At 38.6% G+C, this 16,410-nt stretch overlaps 1 protein-coding gene across 4 annotated transcripts in view; it reads right to left on the reverse strand.

Annotated features, from left to right (window-relative positions):
- Nucleotides 1–16,410, reverse strand: part of PKIB (cAMP-dependent protein kinase inhibitor beta) — a 110,651-nt gene that overhangs the window by 69,640 nt on the left and 24,601 nt on the right. For 2 of the 4 annotated variants that reach the window (XM_065911467.1, XM_065911466.1), the window contains exon 2: nucleotides 14,277–14,375. The exons of the other annotated variants lie outside the window; for them this stretch is intronic. The gene's annotated coding sequence lies outside the window, so the exon portion shown is untranslated. The remainder of the gene's footprint in view (nucleotides 1–14,276; nucleotides 14,376–16,410) is intronic. 4 annotated transcript variants of the gene reach the window in all.

Consider the following 16,410-nt stretch of genomic DNA (forward strand, 5'->3'; position numbering starts at 1 on the left):
ATCATTCCCTGGGATGATCAGCCAGCTATCTGGGGGCAGGTTTATTATACTGGACTTCTTCCATCATGGATGAGGGGATGAGTAGGAAGAAATCCTACTGCAACAGACACTCTGGATATAGAGCTGCTTTCCCTGCAAGCAATACTCCTGCCAAAACTACCACGTGTGGATGTACAGAATGCCTTATCCACCGTCATGGTATTCTACACGGCATTTTTGTTTCTGATCACACTTCACAGCAAATGAAGTCTGGCAATGCTCATTCGCTGGTATTACAATTTTATCCATCATCCTGAAGCAGAAAGCATGACAGAACAGTGGGATGGCCTTGCTAGTTACAGTGCTAGCAAGGTGGCAGTAGGTACCAAGGCTCCAGGAAGAGGTTATAAATACTATAAGTCAGCATCCACTGGTGTGATACTGTCTCCCCTAGCCAGGATTCATGGGTCCAGGAATCAAGGGGTAGAAATGAGAGGGACTCCACTCAGTATTATCCCTAGTAATCTGCCAGCAAAATCTTGCTTCCCATCCCTGTAATCTGTTGTTGTGCTGATCTTACTTTCAAAGAGAAGAGTTCTTTCACCTGGAGACACAGCAATGATTCCACTGAACTGAGTAAAAACTGCCACGGGTCACCTTGGGCTCCTCAGGTCTCTGAATCAACAGGCAAAGAAGGGAGTTTCTACACTGGCTGGAGTGATCGATCCTGATTATTAAGGGGCAGTTGGGCTGCGCTACACAATGGAGTAAGAAAGACTACGTCTATAATACAGGAGATCCCTCAGGGCATCTCTTGTTACTATCGAGTTCTGTGATTAAGGTCAAGAAAACCATATTTCAATTCACAAGCCAATGAAAAAAACATAGAAGAATAATCAGTGGCTCAGACTCTTTAGAATGAAGGTTTGGGTCACCCCTCCAGGCAAAGAACCATAAGGGGCTAAGGTACCTGCTGGAGGACAAAGGAAATGATGGAATATATGGATTGAGTAGTGGAAGAAAGGAGTTATACATACCAGCCATGACCGTGTGACCAGTTTCAGAAATAAGGACTGTTAAGTTACTCGTCTTCTTCGTTTTTCTGTTATTTATGTTTGTCTAGGTGTCCCAAATATTTGTTGCTTTCTTCCCTCTTAAGTGCTTGTCTTCTAATATAAGATATATTAATAATAGGTAACTTTATATCATGGTATTTAAGTTATGTCAATAAGAGTGAACCCCCAGGGACCTTGCCCCTCTCCTGGTGAAAGGGTGAGCACGCTTTCAGTTATACACAGTATAGCTTTAATCATGTTAGGCATAAGTATGACTTTATTGTTGTTATTTATTTTGATATTAAGTATGATTTAAGGAAATGTGTCTGGATGTCAAGTTGACAAAGAGTGGACTGTGGTGATCAGTTTAGGCTGTGATCCCCAGTTACTCAATCAAACACTGAATGAGGTGTTGCTGGGAGGGAACTTTGTAGATGTGATTAACATCTACAATCAATCAATTTAAACAAAGGAGCTCATTCTCAAGAATCTGGGTAAGTCTCATCCAATCATTGGTTGATGTTGGTTGAGTCTTGTCAGACTCTTACACCACCACAGACTCTACCCTGCCAGGCTCCTCTGCTCATGGGATTCTCCAGGCAAGAATATTGGAATGGGTTGCCATTTCCTTCTCCAGGGGATCTCCCCAACCCACGAATTGAACCTGAGTCTCCTGCATTGCAGGCAGATTCTTTGACTGAGCTGTGAGGAAAGCCTGATCCAATCCCTGGAGAGGTCTTAAGAACAGAACTATTTTCCCCGAGGAAGGAGCAACACCACTTGTGGCATTAGCTTCTGCCCTAGAAGTTTCCAGCCTGCCCTTCCTGCCTTAAGATTTCAGGCAGCCTCCACAAATACTTAAGCCAATCTCTTGCAATAAGTCATACTGGTTCTGCTTATCTGAAGGAACTCTAATATAATTATGTTCAAATTATGAAGGCATACAAGTGAGACATATTAAAATGATTTCCACTTAAAAAATTCCACTAAAAAAGGGAACCCTTGTTATCCATTGTGATTCCCAAGGGTGTACCAGAAATATAGTGTTTCTATGAATATGGTAGAAATTAAGATATGTAACTAAAACCCTGTTATAAGTAACTTCCTCCAAAGACACAGAGAAAGTCAGAATTTTAAGCTAGATTTCATAACAACCAAGTTGATCCTGACCTTAATTATATAAATTAACTCTTATTTGATAAATGAATGCTTAGTTTCTCTAGACAATATCCAGTATCACAAATAAAGTTATTAGAATCATGGATTTTCTTCAATTGAAAACACTACTTGGAGAAACAGTGATGAAGCTTTGGAATTTCATAATAACCAAGTAAATACTTTTTTAAAGTGGACATCAGCCTAAGATTTAACTGAAAACGTAAGGAACAGGAATGCTTGGATCCTGTTTTATCTGAGGATTTTTTCCTTTAATCACAAATATGTCAGTAGGCGTAAAATCTAGATCAAAAGCAGAAAGCTATTAAAAGCTAAGACACAGGTCAAGAATCAAAATTAAATTTTCTCCCTGATTCCTTGGAGGTGGAGGTGTCAGTTTGATGCAGAGCATTCCCAAGTAACATAAGAAGGTCTGAAATGACTCCCAGGAAAAGGGCCAGGTAACACTCCATGTCATTATAAGGAAATTAATTTCAGCAGCTTCCATGCCCTTTCCTCCTCCATTTCAAGCAAAGCTCAGCCAGAAACAACCACTTACTTGCTAATCCTCTCATTTTATACTCTTTTCTCTGAAAACTTCCTGCCTAGGATAAATCCAAGAAGAGTAGGAAATAACAGCCCCGCTGTATTGTATGCTGCACTTAAGCTTCATGCGAGCAGTTTCAACTGCATGGAATTCATTCTGATTTGAAAGTTACTGCAAGCCATATAAAAGAAAGAAAGAATGAAAAAAGGTAAGGCCAATTACATCAAAGGTGACTTCTAATTTATTAGCAATAAAGTAAAGCACAGTTGAGTAATTAACACCTTTGTGTTTTTCATTTTTTGAATGACAGTCACATGAATCTATACTAAGGATGATCAAAGGTGGCATCTAAAACGACTGGCCCCATTCCCCACTCAAGCAACCCTCCAGGCCAAACAACCCTTAAGACTGAAGGTGTCACAAGGCCTCTTTCACCTGTGGCCCCACATAAAGGTCCCTGCTCTAATGCCCTGGCTGGTACCCTCCTCCCTCCAAATGGGCCTCAGCACTAGTTTAGCCAGTTTTCCCAGGGCCTGGATTTCATTCTCCAGCCCCAGCTCCAACCCTGGGGCCATACTGTGATCAGACCTCTCTGTTTATCTGCCTGCATATCTCCTGCCTGCAGACTCCGTGTCACCACAGCCCGCCCCCCTTCTGGGACACCATCTGCCGCCTCTAGCTGCTCAACTTGGACTCTGCCTGTCAGGACGGCCTGCTGTTGTTCTCATCATCATCCTCTCCAGAAGATAAAGCCACTTAGCATGGCTGGACTTTCTCCCATGGGCTAGAAGCGAGTTCCCATTTCAGTGCCTCTTTCACCACTGAGGCATGTCCTGTCTTTAAAAAACAAGCTATTCTGTCCTTCTACCACCACACTTATTCTGACATCACACTGCTCTAAGAACTACAATATATTTCAATTTTAACAAGTTTCAAGCTTAATTAAAAGAAGAGACTGAGAACTGCTTAACAGAGTTATGGGTGTGTGATAAGCTTAAAAAGATAGAAGTCAAGTACAAACCTGTACCAAGAAAACCTGATAAACAGTGGAATTTTTTCACTGACACTACAGAGGTGAAAAGAAATAGTCCAATTCAATTTTTCAAACAGATTGCCATCCAATAGCACATTGAAAAAATGGAAATTAAATAATGAAATAAATTAACCTTTCAGAAGGTAAACAAAATGTCTACATAATACCAACACAAGTTCCAAACCCAGTTATAGAGATTGTCTCAGTCAATACAGTTATGAAATACATAGATATTTTGGCTATATTTAAAAAATTAGTTTTGCACATCCCCTTTAATTTAAAACAAACAACAAAAAAATCACTGCTGTTAGACCATATAGCCACTGATACTTTGCTTAGAAACAATATTTTCACCAGCATCAGGTTAATAAATTAAACGTACACTGAAAACAAAGGCAAGAAACAGAAACTTAATATAATCTTCAAACTAGAAACACTCTTGTTGAAATCAAACCCAATGAAGTCCAATCACAGTAAAGTTTTATTAAACAATCAGTCATAAAGACTATTTTAAAGTGAAAGTTGCTCAGTTGTGTCCGACTCTTTGCAACCTCATGAACTATACTGTCCATGGAATACTCCAGACCAGAATACTGGAGTGGGTAGCCTTTCCCTTCTCCAGGGGATCTTCCCAACCTATGGATCGAACCCAGGGCTCCCACATTGCAGGTGGATTCTTTACCAGCTGAGCCACAAGGGAAGCTCAGGAATAGAGTGGGTAGCCTACTATTTTAAGTGTTCTATAAATATCAATTGATTTAATCTTCTTAATCACTCTATAAGAGAGGAACTACTGTCAGTTCCATTTTACAGATGAGAACCTAACCTTGACACAGAGAGGTTAAGAAATTCAGCAGGTAACAAATGGCACAAGTGGGACTAAACTCTGGTCAGTGACTTGATCCACTGCACTGCTCTGTTATCTCCAAATGACTTGCTAAGACTCAGGCAGCTGGATGGTGGCAAAGTCAGGTCCAGAATGGAGATGTGACTTCCAACATTCTCTTTCCACCAATGTTTCCATGTCATTCAAATATTCCACTAGTGTCAGAAAGACTTCGAAATCTCATGTTTATCTGCCTGGATAATAATAATAAATTGTCACAAGCAAAACAGCTAAAGAAAAATTTTAAAGTACTGCTGAAATTACAACTTGATGGATTGGGAAGATCCCCTGGAGGAAGGCGTGGCAACCCACTCCAGTATTCTTGCAGAGAGAATCCCCGTGGACAGAGGAGCCTGGTGAGTTACAGTCCATGGGGTCACAAAGAGTTGGACACGACTGATCGCCTAAGCACAGCACAGCACATTCATTTAAATACCAAAAACAGACTCTACGGATTAACATCATTTTCAGTGAAGGGGCTTGTTTTAAGTTGCCCCCTAGCAGTCGGCTCACAAAGTTGAGCCATGTTCTGTATGACATATTAATAGCATCTAACCACCAACCAAACAGGGCTTGCCTGATGGCTCAGATGGCAAAGAATCTACCCACAGTGCAGAAAACCTGGGTTTGACCCCTGGGTCAGGAAGATCCCCTGGAGAAGGGAATGGCTACCCACTCCAGTATTCTTGCCTGGAGAATTCCATGGACAGAGGAGCCTGACGAACTACAGTCCATGGGGCGGCAAAGAGTTGGATACAACTAAGCAACTAACTAACACTTTCACTTTTACCAACCAAACTAAACCAAAGAGGAACTTCACAGATAGGTGATATGCATATGACCTTGAGGGACACAGTCCTTTAGTTACCCTGAAGTGGCCTGCCCACATATGGAACACTGACAATGTTAATACTAACTACAGCTCAACTATTCATGACGTCTTTCAATGATTTAAAGATACAATACTTGAGACAAATAATAAAAATCAGTTCATGTGCAGCTTTTGGACAATGACTTCATCTTTTCAAGAATTATATCCTTGACCTTTTAGAGCTGTGTTTTATAATAACCATAAGCACTATGCTTCCCTACCAATGGATTTTTCTTTTATGTGACTACAATCTCTGTGCTATTTACAAAGTATGATTATATGCTAATATTAAATTAATCAAAAGTGTTTTGTGTTCTCAAGCATTTGTAAATTAGGATTTTACAGGGCCAATTTATTTGTAAAATAATCAAATTAATTTTATTAAGAACACAATTAGATGAAATTTGACAATCTACACATGATAAATTTTCACTTTCAATGTATCACTTAACTTCTATAAAGTGCTTTAGCAATTAGATATTATTGCCAGCCGGCAGTCAAGAAGACTGGCTTTATGTATCTTATAAATGTATAAAATATCTTGTGAAAACAAAAACAAATTTGAAATGAGTAAAACTTTAAAATATTTGCAAGCTTTTCAATCATGGAGTTATATTAGTTTAAAAGTTTAAGGTAAAAATGAAATGATGAATTATTTGTCCCAACTCTACGTAGGATAAATGATATAATTGCAAGACCACCTTCATATGAAGAATACCTGAGACTGGGCCTTAATTTCTGTTAAGAAAATTACAGACTTGAGTTGAAACTAAAATCCCCAATTAGTGAGTCAGTCTTTTGCCTCCTGTACGATCTTGGTACATCCAAACCTTGCTAAAACAGACATGTCATCTTCATTAACTAGCAACTGATAACAAGACAAGTATAGGGAAAAGGTAAGCAGACAAGTATACGGAACAGATGACTTCTGGTCACCAGTGAAAACTGATTTACCTGGCCACATTCCACTACCTCTTGGGATAAATGGGACAGGGTATCTTATCCAGTGGAAGCCTGGGCAGGGAGAGAACAATCATAAGGGGAAAAAAGATGGATTAAAGCTAGCCTATAACCAGCCATTCTGAAGGCAAGATACCAGCAATTTCCTGATGAGCTAACTCTAAGAATCCATTATCTTACTTTTCTACATCTTTATTAAACATCCAGTCCATGATGAAAAGAACAATGGACTGGAAAGCATTCCATGTTTTTCTTATCCCATGCAAGTGTTTGATTTTGAGATTTAGGCTGGTATTTCAAGGACTAATCACTTAGCACCTGTGTAACCCAAAGTCACATCTCCTGCTGCTGCTGCTGCTGCTAAGTTGCTTCAGTCGTGTCCAACTCTGTGCGATCCCATAGACGGCAGCCCACCAGGCTCCCCCGTCCCTGGGATTCTCCAGGCAAGAACACTGGAGTGGGTTGCCATTTCCTTCTCCAATGCATGAAAGTGAAAAGTGAAAGTGAAGTCACTTAAACGTGTTCGACTCTCAGGGACCCCATGGACTGCAGCCTACCAGGCTCCTCTATCCATGGGATTTTCCAGGCAAGAGTACTGGAGTGGGGTTGCCATTGCATTGGCTTGATTCCTTTGTATGTAGGTTAATCCTCCACTGTAGTTTGTCTGGGAAAGTCCTAGTTTATTTACATTGTCTTGACTTCCCATCTGGGTTAGCTTTTGTCATTTTCAAAAAGTCCCGGTGTTGACAATACATAAAGACATAAATTAGCATGATTTTTTTCTCTTAAATCTTCCAGCAATAACATCCTCTCATCTACAGGCCAAATTTAGGAGTAAGGAAGGCCACTAAATGTGAATATTAATTGTCTTATCAAAAAACACACGGCTATATTTCAAATGGATAACCAACAAGGACCTACTGTATAGCACACAGAACTCTGCACAAAGTTATGTGGCAGCCTGGATGGGAGGGGAGTTAGGGGGAGAATGGATAAATATATAGGTACCGCTGAGTCTCTTCGCTGCTCACCTGAAACTATCACAGAATCCCTTGTTAATTGCCTATACCCCAATCCAAAATAAAAAGTTTAATATTAATAAACAAAATAGCAGAGACCAAGCATTAAAAAACTCCATAAATTTCACCCGGGAGAACAGCGCTAGAACTATATATAACTACATAAATCTCAATAACACAGTGTTGTGAAAAGTACTGTGGCATTATTTCTGTAAATTTTAAAAACACAAGCCAGGACTAAATATTGGAATGGCTGCATAAACATGTGGGTAAAAGTATAAAATGGATTGGAACAATATGCACTAATTCATAGATACTTCTGAAAGGAGACATAACTAATTGTACCATTTTATTTCTTTAAAAAGGAAGAGTTCAAGCGTATGTGTCAATTCTGAGAGGTGGGAGTTGATTTTATGCTTTGTTCTTCTCAGCATTGTTTAAATGTCTCAGTATGTAAGTTATACTAATAAAACACAGAACATGAACTACCAAAACAATCTAAGGGTTAAGTGCAAAACTGGTGGGCCTCACTCCTTAAGAGTCCTTCATTGCACTGTCTTTAAGGGAGCCCTTCCCACCTCAGTGTTCTCAACCACAGACCCAAGAGTATTTTGTCTTCAGTGATGAGTCAATCCCAACACTCCATCCCCAGCCCCTCACCATTTCATGTATGAATCCCTTGTGTCACTCTCCTTCCTAGTGGTACGAAGCTTCTGGAACCATCTCAGGTACCAGAGGTAGCCCATTATAAAATTTCAAGCAGCCTTTCCTTTAATTCAATGTATCTTTCTCTGATTCCCATCCACTCAGCCTAGTTTTGCCTCCTCAATCATGCAAATGATTTGGGCCTCATATAACTGAAGAAAGTTAGCACGGCATACCTGAGGACCTTCCCAGAGCACTAAACATCAGCCACTTCTGATATGATGCCCTTTGGGTCTCCTCACAGTCCTCTGGTCAATTTTTCTCCGGATCTTTAGATCTCTAGATCCTGCAGTTCAAAAACCCTGGAGAACTGCAAAGTATCCTCAGCTCTACAGCCTCAGTGCTCACAAATGGCACAGAGGAAATTGGGTGAATGCTCAATAAACACTGAATGAAAGAAGGAGTTGTTTTGCAAACAACTAAGCAGCAAATGGCAATTATTTTGATCACTAACAATTAGTGCTAAAGTGTCAAAGACCACTACCTTTCTTTGTATATATTCCCCTTTCTTTCTTTTACAAGAGTGTCTGTTTGATTTGTTTGTTGGTGGTCTGATTTGTTTTGTTGCCCAGTTTTCCCTTCAAAAGTCATGACTCTCCGTTTTTTTAAGTCTTCAAAACTGACAGTCTGGCTAGCATGAAAATTCTTAAGATTCATCTCTTTATCTTTAGGGTGTGCTTGTTTGATAGTTTTCCTCTTATTTAACACAAAATGGCTAAGCTTCTCTTTTGCTTTCATTATTTATAACGAGAAAACACTTTATACATCTCTTCTGGCTACTCCAAACTTTTTTTCTGAGGATGATCAATAATATATAAACTAAGTATAGGGATTTCTCTGGTGGTCTAATGGTTAGGACTCTGCAGGGTGGCAAAGATTTGATCCCTGGTCAGGGAATAAGATCCCACAAGTCATGTGGTATGCACAAAAGAAAAAAACAAAGATAAACTAAGTGTACATCTATGAAGAAATAAAGATATATGCTTAAACCAGCATGTTGTTTTGCAGGGTTATTAGAGCTTATTTTTAGATTTGGGCATTTCCAGGTATGTCTAATAAGCCAGCAGGATGGACCCATCAAGGATATAACCTCTTGAGTACCTTAAAGTCTTTATAGGGAGGACACTGATGATGCCTGTTAGCCAGCCCCCAATACCTCTAAGCTTGCTGAGAAAAAGTCACCTATTAACAATCTCACCCCTTGTGTCAGAGAGGGAAGAACCTCTTTAGAGTTGGTGGACAAAGAGAGCTGAAGAAACAAATTTGATCCAGGAATAACAGTTGGGTTAGGATAGAGGAGAAGGGTAACGGAATGCAGAACAGTGGGCAATCTGAACCTAGAAATGGAAAAGCACACCACATATGGGAAGAGATGGGGTGGGGAGGGTCTTTCAGGTGAGGGACCACCAGCAGAAAGGCATGAAACAGGAGGGACGACCTCAGGAGCAAACAGCAGTGACCAGGGACACCCAGAGCGATTGAATGTGAACAGAAAGATGAGGAAGCTGATGTGCCTGCCGTTTACTCTTCTCACAAGATATTTGAGGCTTGTCTGTCTGTGTGCACACTCAGTATGTCTGACTCTTCGCGGCTGCGTGGACTGTAGCCCATCAGGCTCCTCTCTCCATGGAGTTTTCCAGACAAGGATACTTCAAGTGTTAATTGCTCAGTCGCGTCCGACTCTTTGTGGCCCCGTGAATTGTAGCCCATCAGGCTCCTGTGCCCATGGGATTCTCCAGGCAAGAATACTGGAGTGGGTTGCCATTTCCTTCTCCAGGGGATCTTCACCACCTAGGGATGAAACCTTGTTCTCCTGCATTTCAGGAAGATTCTTTACCATCTGAGCCACGAGGAAAGCCCAAGAATACTTAAGTGGGTTGCCATTTCCTACTCCAGGGGATCCTCCCGACCCAGGATCTTCCCACATCTCCTGTGTCTCCTGCATTTGCAGATAGATTCTTTACCATTGAGCCACTGGAATAGTCTATTTGGGATTGGAGTTTAGAAAATTTTCTAATAGGGCCCAGCATAGAAAATGACTGTTTATTTTAGTGTGAATTGACTGTCACAGTCCAGGCTGATATCACCTGGGATATTTAAAATAAATCAAAGCTTTATTTTTCTTTTTTTCCTTGTTCATTGATCATAATACATTTTGTTTTCCCACTTGTCCTAAAGCCCCAGCATAGAGGGAACAAAGCTACTTTAGAGGGAGATAAGGAAACAACTTTTCTTGCACCACTCTACAACAAAAACTCTCTCTATTTTATCCTTCTGTCACTCTCTGCAATTATCCACCACACAATTCAAGACAGAAAACTAGAATTATTTCACTTTTATTAAAGTGTTTTAACACATTGTAAAACTCCAGACATTACTCAATGCTGTTGTAAATCACTTCTATTGAAATGAAATGCCCTGGCATATGTATGAATTATACAACTGCCTAGCTGAAATTCCTTATTCTCTTGTATGCTACAATTCTAATTTACCTGACCTTTTTAGGTGGAACAATCCTAACTTCCATGTCATTATTTGATCTTCTCTAGAATTTCATCTTTGGAATTTGCTCTGTGCCTACAGCACAATAATGAATGAGCACTATTCCAGAATGGGCTTTGCTTTATGAAGCCTCAAAACAGTAGTGCACTTGGGATATCAGTCAGCACTTGCTGATTTATTCATTCTATCCCGAAAAAAATTTTCAGATCCAGTGCTAGGCATGCTGTTTGAGTGCCCTTTCTGTTTGTATGTAAAAGAAAGTTTTAGTATGTCCCACAATCAAGTCTATCAATCTCCAATTATGGTTTTTGCCTTTGATGTCATATTAGACCAGACTATATTTGCCGATTTTTCAGTTATATCTCATTATGTTTCTTTTTCAGTTAATCTAATATTTATTTGTATTTCATATAAATAAAAGATTCAATGTTACAATTTTTCCTAACAATAATTCACCATTGGGATTCTATTCTTGTAATAATCAATACTTTCTCTACCAACATGAAATGTAGTCTTCATTGTATGTACCCTTGTATGCTTAAATCTGTTTGGAGAATTTTCAAGATGATTTAGCTTCTCCTAAATCTTTATTTTAGAAAAAAGTAACATACTGAAACACTGTCTTGGTAACAGTAATTTTATGTTTTAATACTTGGAATTAGAAGTTCTTTTTCATTATTATTCTGTTTCAAAAATTTGCTTTTCCCAGTCTATTCATTCTTCCAGATGAATTTTAATAATCATTTTGCCAACTTTGCCCTAAAACTCTTTTTATGGTCCTATATGGGATAGCATTAATTTTATAAATTAATTTGGGGAAGCTAACATCATTACAATATTTATTATTCCTATCCAGGAATATAATATCAATCTCCACTACTGCTAATCTTATTTTGCATTTCTCAATCAAATGCTATTTTCTTCATTTAAGTCTTATACATTTCTATTATAGCTTACTCATAGATATATGATATTTCATTATTATTATAATGGCATTTTTCATCATATTTTCTATTTGTAGCTACTATAGAAAAGTCAATTGATTCGTACATATTTATCCTCTGTATGGCCACTTAACTGAAGTTTCTTATTCTAACAGCTTTTCAATTAATTTTCTTGGGATTTTTAGTAAAAAAAAAAAGTATCTATACACTCTTTTAAGGGGAAAAGATGTCATCTCTTTGCTAATAACCATGAACTTTGAGAGGCAGTATATCATATGATTTAAAATCAAAGACTCATGAGTTAAGCCACTTGAGTGCTTATTTAGCTACACAACTTATTAGCTGTGTGATCTTGGCCAAGTTACTTAGAATCTCTGGGTCTCAGCTTCCTAATTTGTAAAATGAGAATTACAGTGGTCAATATTCCCTAGTTATGAAAATTAAATGAGTTAATACTTGTAAATCATTTAGAACAGCCTCTAGCATATATAATAAGAATCTTCTAAATGTTAGCTATTTTAAAAAATCATTACATTGACTAAAATCTATAGAACGATGCTAATTAAATATAAGTGATGAAACAGGACATGTTGTAAGCATCTAATGTTTTTGTGTTTCTTGCTTTTCACAATTTAAAAACAGCTCTATTCCTATGTTACTATATTTTATAAATGTGTATTCTTAAAAGAAATATAGTTCCATTTTATCAAGTGTCATTTGGAATCAGAAAGTGAAAAAATCCAGTTTTATCCTTTAGTCTATGACTATGAAATTATAATAAATTTCTCAATATTTAATCACTTGCACATTTCTAGAAGAAACTTCATTTTGCTGTATTATTCTATTTTGTTGATTTCTACATTACTATATTTAGTATTTCAGTAAATTTTTGTTATATTCTTTTTTGTATCATTTTTATTATTTTTAAAATTTTTTGTTTTTTAGTTAAATGCTCTTAACTAAATGAATCAGAAAAATGTTTCGTCTCTTTTTTAGAGTTCATAGAATAAGGGATAATGTGTTCCTTAAAAATGTATGTTTTTAACCATCAACTATAGATACCTGATGAAAACAAGATACTTTTTAGCTGATGCCAAATCTCCCTATCCAAGGTGGTCAAGGACACAGGCGTAAGCATCAGACAAAATCAGGCTCAAATCCTAACTTCACCACCCACTAGCCAAATGTGTGCGCTTGGCAAAGTGCACTTTTTCACAAGGAATGACTATGCTTCCTCACTTTCTCCACAGTCATTGTGAGGATTACAAGAGATTATGTTTAAAAGCCTCGACCCACTCCACCCACAATGAAGACTCAATTATTTTATGTTAGTTTCAATTTTTCTTAAATACAAAATTAATGTTTATAAATATACTTGCTGTTTTATCTTAGTATGGAGATTCCAGTCGTTTATGTAGAAATATAAATGCTTTCTGATAAAAATTTTTGTCATATTAGTTCTACCTTTTATTAAAGGCAGATTTCATTTTTTTTTATTTATTTATTTTTTATTTTTCAGTGTAAAGGCAGATTTCAATTTCCACTGACACAAACTTAAAAAGTTGACATAAAAGTACTAAAAATGCTCAGATGACACAAGAAAATGAACCCACTGCCACTGTTTAAATGAAATCACAGCGGGTTAATAGGAAAGTTGTATTGCTTTTCAGAAACCCAGGCAATGAGCCCAAAGCAAATGTACTGTCTTCCATTTTCCTGTTCCCTTGGAGCTCTGTTCTCACCAAGAGTGGGAGGAGGCTTCCTGCAGTCTGAAACTTACCCCATGGTCTCTGGTCTGCCATTTAACTGTAGCAGGGGAGCAAATTTCTAACTCCCAGTGGGAAAACACAGCACTGAGATGAGAGAGGCCATCAGCAGCACACAGAAAACTGTTTTCCAAAAACTATTTGAGATTTATGTCTACCAGTTAGTGTCATCAAAACTATTTCCTTCTATGTACTGATTATGAAGCTATCGCCATGGTCTCTAGGGAGATCAGTATTAGAAGAGTGGTAAATTTATAGGCTTCCCAGGTGGCGCAGTGGTAAAGAATCTGCCTGCCAACGCAGGAGACGCAAGAGATGGGGGTTTGATCTCTGGGTCCAGACCCCCTGGAGTAGAAAATGGCAACCCACTTCAGTATTCTTGCCTGGAAAATTCCATGGAAAGAGGAGCCTGGAGGGTTACAGTCCAAGGGGCTGCAAAGAGTTGGACATGACTGAGCACACACACGAGTTTATAGGAATATTATACATTTTTCTTCTGTTCTAAGAATATAAATTTAAAACTTTATCTTGGTGGGCTAGCTGCCTCTGTTAGGTACAATTTAAATAAACACAGCTAAGAATGTAAATATCACACCAAGCTTAGTCTGTGTACTAATCACTGGTCCCTGGCAGACACTGGATGGAAATGTGTAGCTCAAGTTCTCCGTATGCATGCTATTAATTTGACATTAACATTAGATTCTATCAAGCTTCCATTTAACCATATTGATTTGTTTTCTAAAATAAAGACTTCCCACTTTACTTTTCCTTTGCTTTCCTCTGGCTCTATAGCAACAAAGACATTTTCAGGGACACCCTCAGTAGCAGGATTGATGGATCAAAAGCATACCCACCTCTATCTCTTCTGCCCCCTGTGTGGCCTCAATAACTTGATGGTTTCCAGCTACCCCCAGATTTCTCTTGATTGAGGGCCTTTTCAGTATACCATGACCCTTGAAGGAAACAAAGGAGGGAAAAAGATGTATTAAGATAAACATCCTTTGTTCCTTGTCTGTTTTGGAAAAGAACAAATGGTTCCTTGGGCAATAACATCTAATTTAATGACAAAATGACACACAATTTTAAAAATAACGTTCATTGCTATTTTTTCATTCCTCATCCTGACTTCTTTTATTCGTTTCTGACTTACAATAAGAGCAGGATAAATTTCCTTGAGTAAGCAGCTCAGCACTCTCTTATTATTTTGTTCCCTATTTAAAAAAAAATTTTTTTTTGCCATTATTATTTTGTCACCTATTCAAACCCGCCAATTGTACTTGGATCAACTTTTCTTGTGTTTTGCCCCAAGACCGTGTAATGTGAACAGTCGGAGACATAGCTACTAAATAGTAAAATCAACAATAGAGCAAAATACATTGCTTTCTTCAGCTTTTCAACTTTCCACTGAAAATACTTTCACTAGCTGAGTGACAGCCTTTCTCAGATGTGTGACTTTAAAAGCCATACATCCCTGCAGTTCATCTTGGAATTTCAAGGACAAGGAGCAAGGACATTGTTTTCCTCAATTATATAACACAGTGATTGGAATTTTGGGAGAGAAAATCCACCCAATAAAACCTGGCCCACACATAATGCCTCAACATCAAAGGGTAACTTGAAATTTTGCTATGAATAGGTATCTGATACACTTGCATGGTTTCCTTGTTCCTATCCTTTTAGGTATTTCTATATCGAAAGCCCCCATTTTAAAACTAATAATATAGAAAACAACCGAGTTACTTTCATTTCCATAGACACTTCTGATAGAGATGGCTACTACCAATCGCTGGGTAAACCAGGCTCCCTTTCACTCAGGCAGTCTACATATCTGAGCAGACACATGGCAAGTGATTAGTTGTCCTAGATGAGAGAGCCATGTTTCATCTTATGGAGATCATCTGTTCCTCCTTCTATAAAGCATGGAGCTAGAAACATCAACATTCTTATGCTTTACTAGGGTCATTCAGAGTAGGAGAGTCAGTACTGTTTGCTGTTTTCTTCTTTCCTTTCTAATAAGCCACCAAATTCTGTCTATACCAGGTTCATGCTGCTGCTAAGTCACGTCAGTCGTGTCTGACTCTGTGCGACCCCATAGACAGTAGCCCGCCAAGCTCCTCTGTCCCTGGGATTCTCCAGGCAAGAACACTGGAGTGGGTTGCCATTGCCTTCTCCAATGCATGAAAGTGAAAAGTGAAAGTTAAGTTGCTCAGTCATGTCCAACTCTTAGCGACCCCATGGACTGCAGCCCACCAGGCTCCTCCGTCCATGGGATTCTCCAGGCAAGAGTACTGGAGTGGGTTGCCATCGCCTTCTCCGATACCAGGTTCATAATTGTCCTCAAATTCATTCCTCAATTCCATTCCCACAGGCACCATCTAATTCCACTTTCCTCACCCACACCTGCCTCCACCCCAACAATTCTTACAGACATTATATCTCTCACTAGTCTTCCCAGTTTGAGAAGTACTCCTTCTAGTCCATATTTCACAGACCACTCACATTGGGACAGTAACTGAATTTGTAATTTGTGTAAAACCTAGGAATTCTACATGGTAGTAATATTTTACCATGATGCTCAAATAGTCTTTTTCTCCAAACGCCAAGAGCATCATGCTAACCATCTTTCAAGCTCATCTGCAAATAATTTCATTACTTTTCTCTTTCCTTTGGTTCCCACATTTCCTTATAGCTTACAAGTAAGTCAGTAAAAGAAAATCTTCAGGGCTTGTAACACTGAGGCAGAAATACTCAAAGTCAGTTCTAGTTCCAGTTCACCCCCGTATCAGATGCTGACTTTGAAGACATCTTTTTTCACAGGTAAATGACAGAGTCTTGTTTATCGAATGGGGATGACAATATTTACCCTGCTTATCTCTCCAGGCTGTTCTGGGAATCAAGAAAGATCACAGATGATAAAACACAAATACACAATGTTATTTTATTACCCTCCCTGAAGTCCTGCGTAAGTAAAAAATGTGCTTCTTGTGT

Source organism: Muntiacus reevesi, chromosome 19, assembly GCF_963930625.1.
Source record: "Muntiacus reevesi chromosome 19, mMunRee1.1, whole genome shotgun sequence".
In the NCBI taxonomy this organism is placed as follows: Eukaryota; Metazoa; Chordata; class Mammalia; order Artiodactyla; family Cervidae; genus Muntiacus; species Muntiacus reevesi.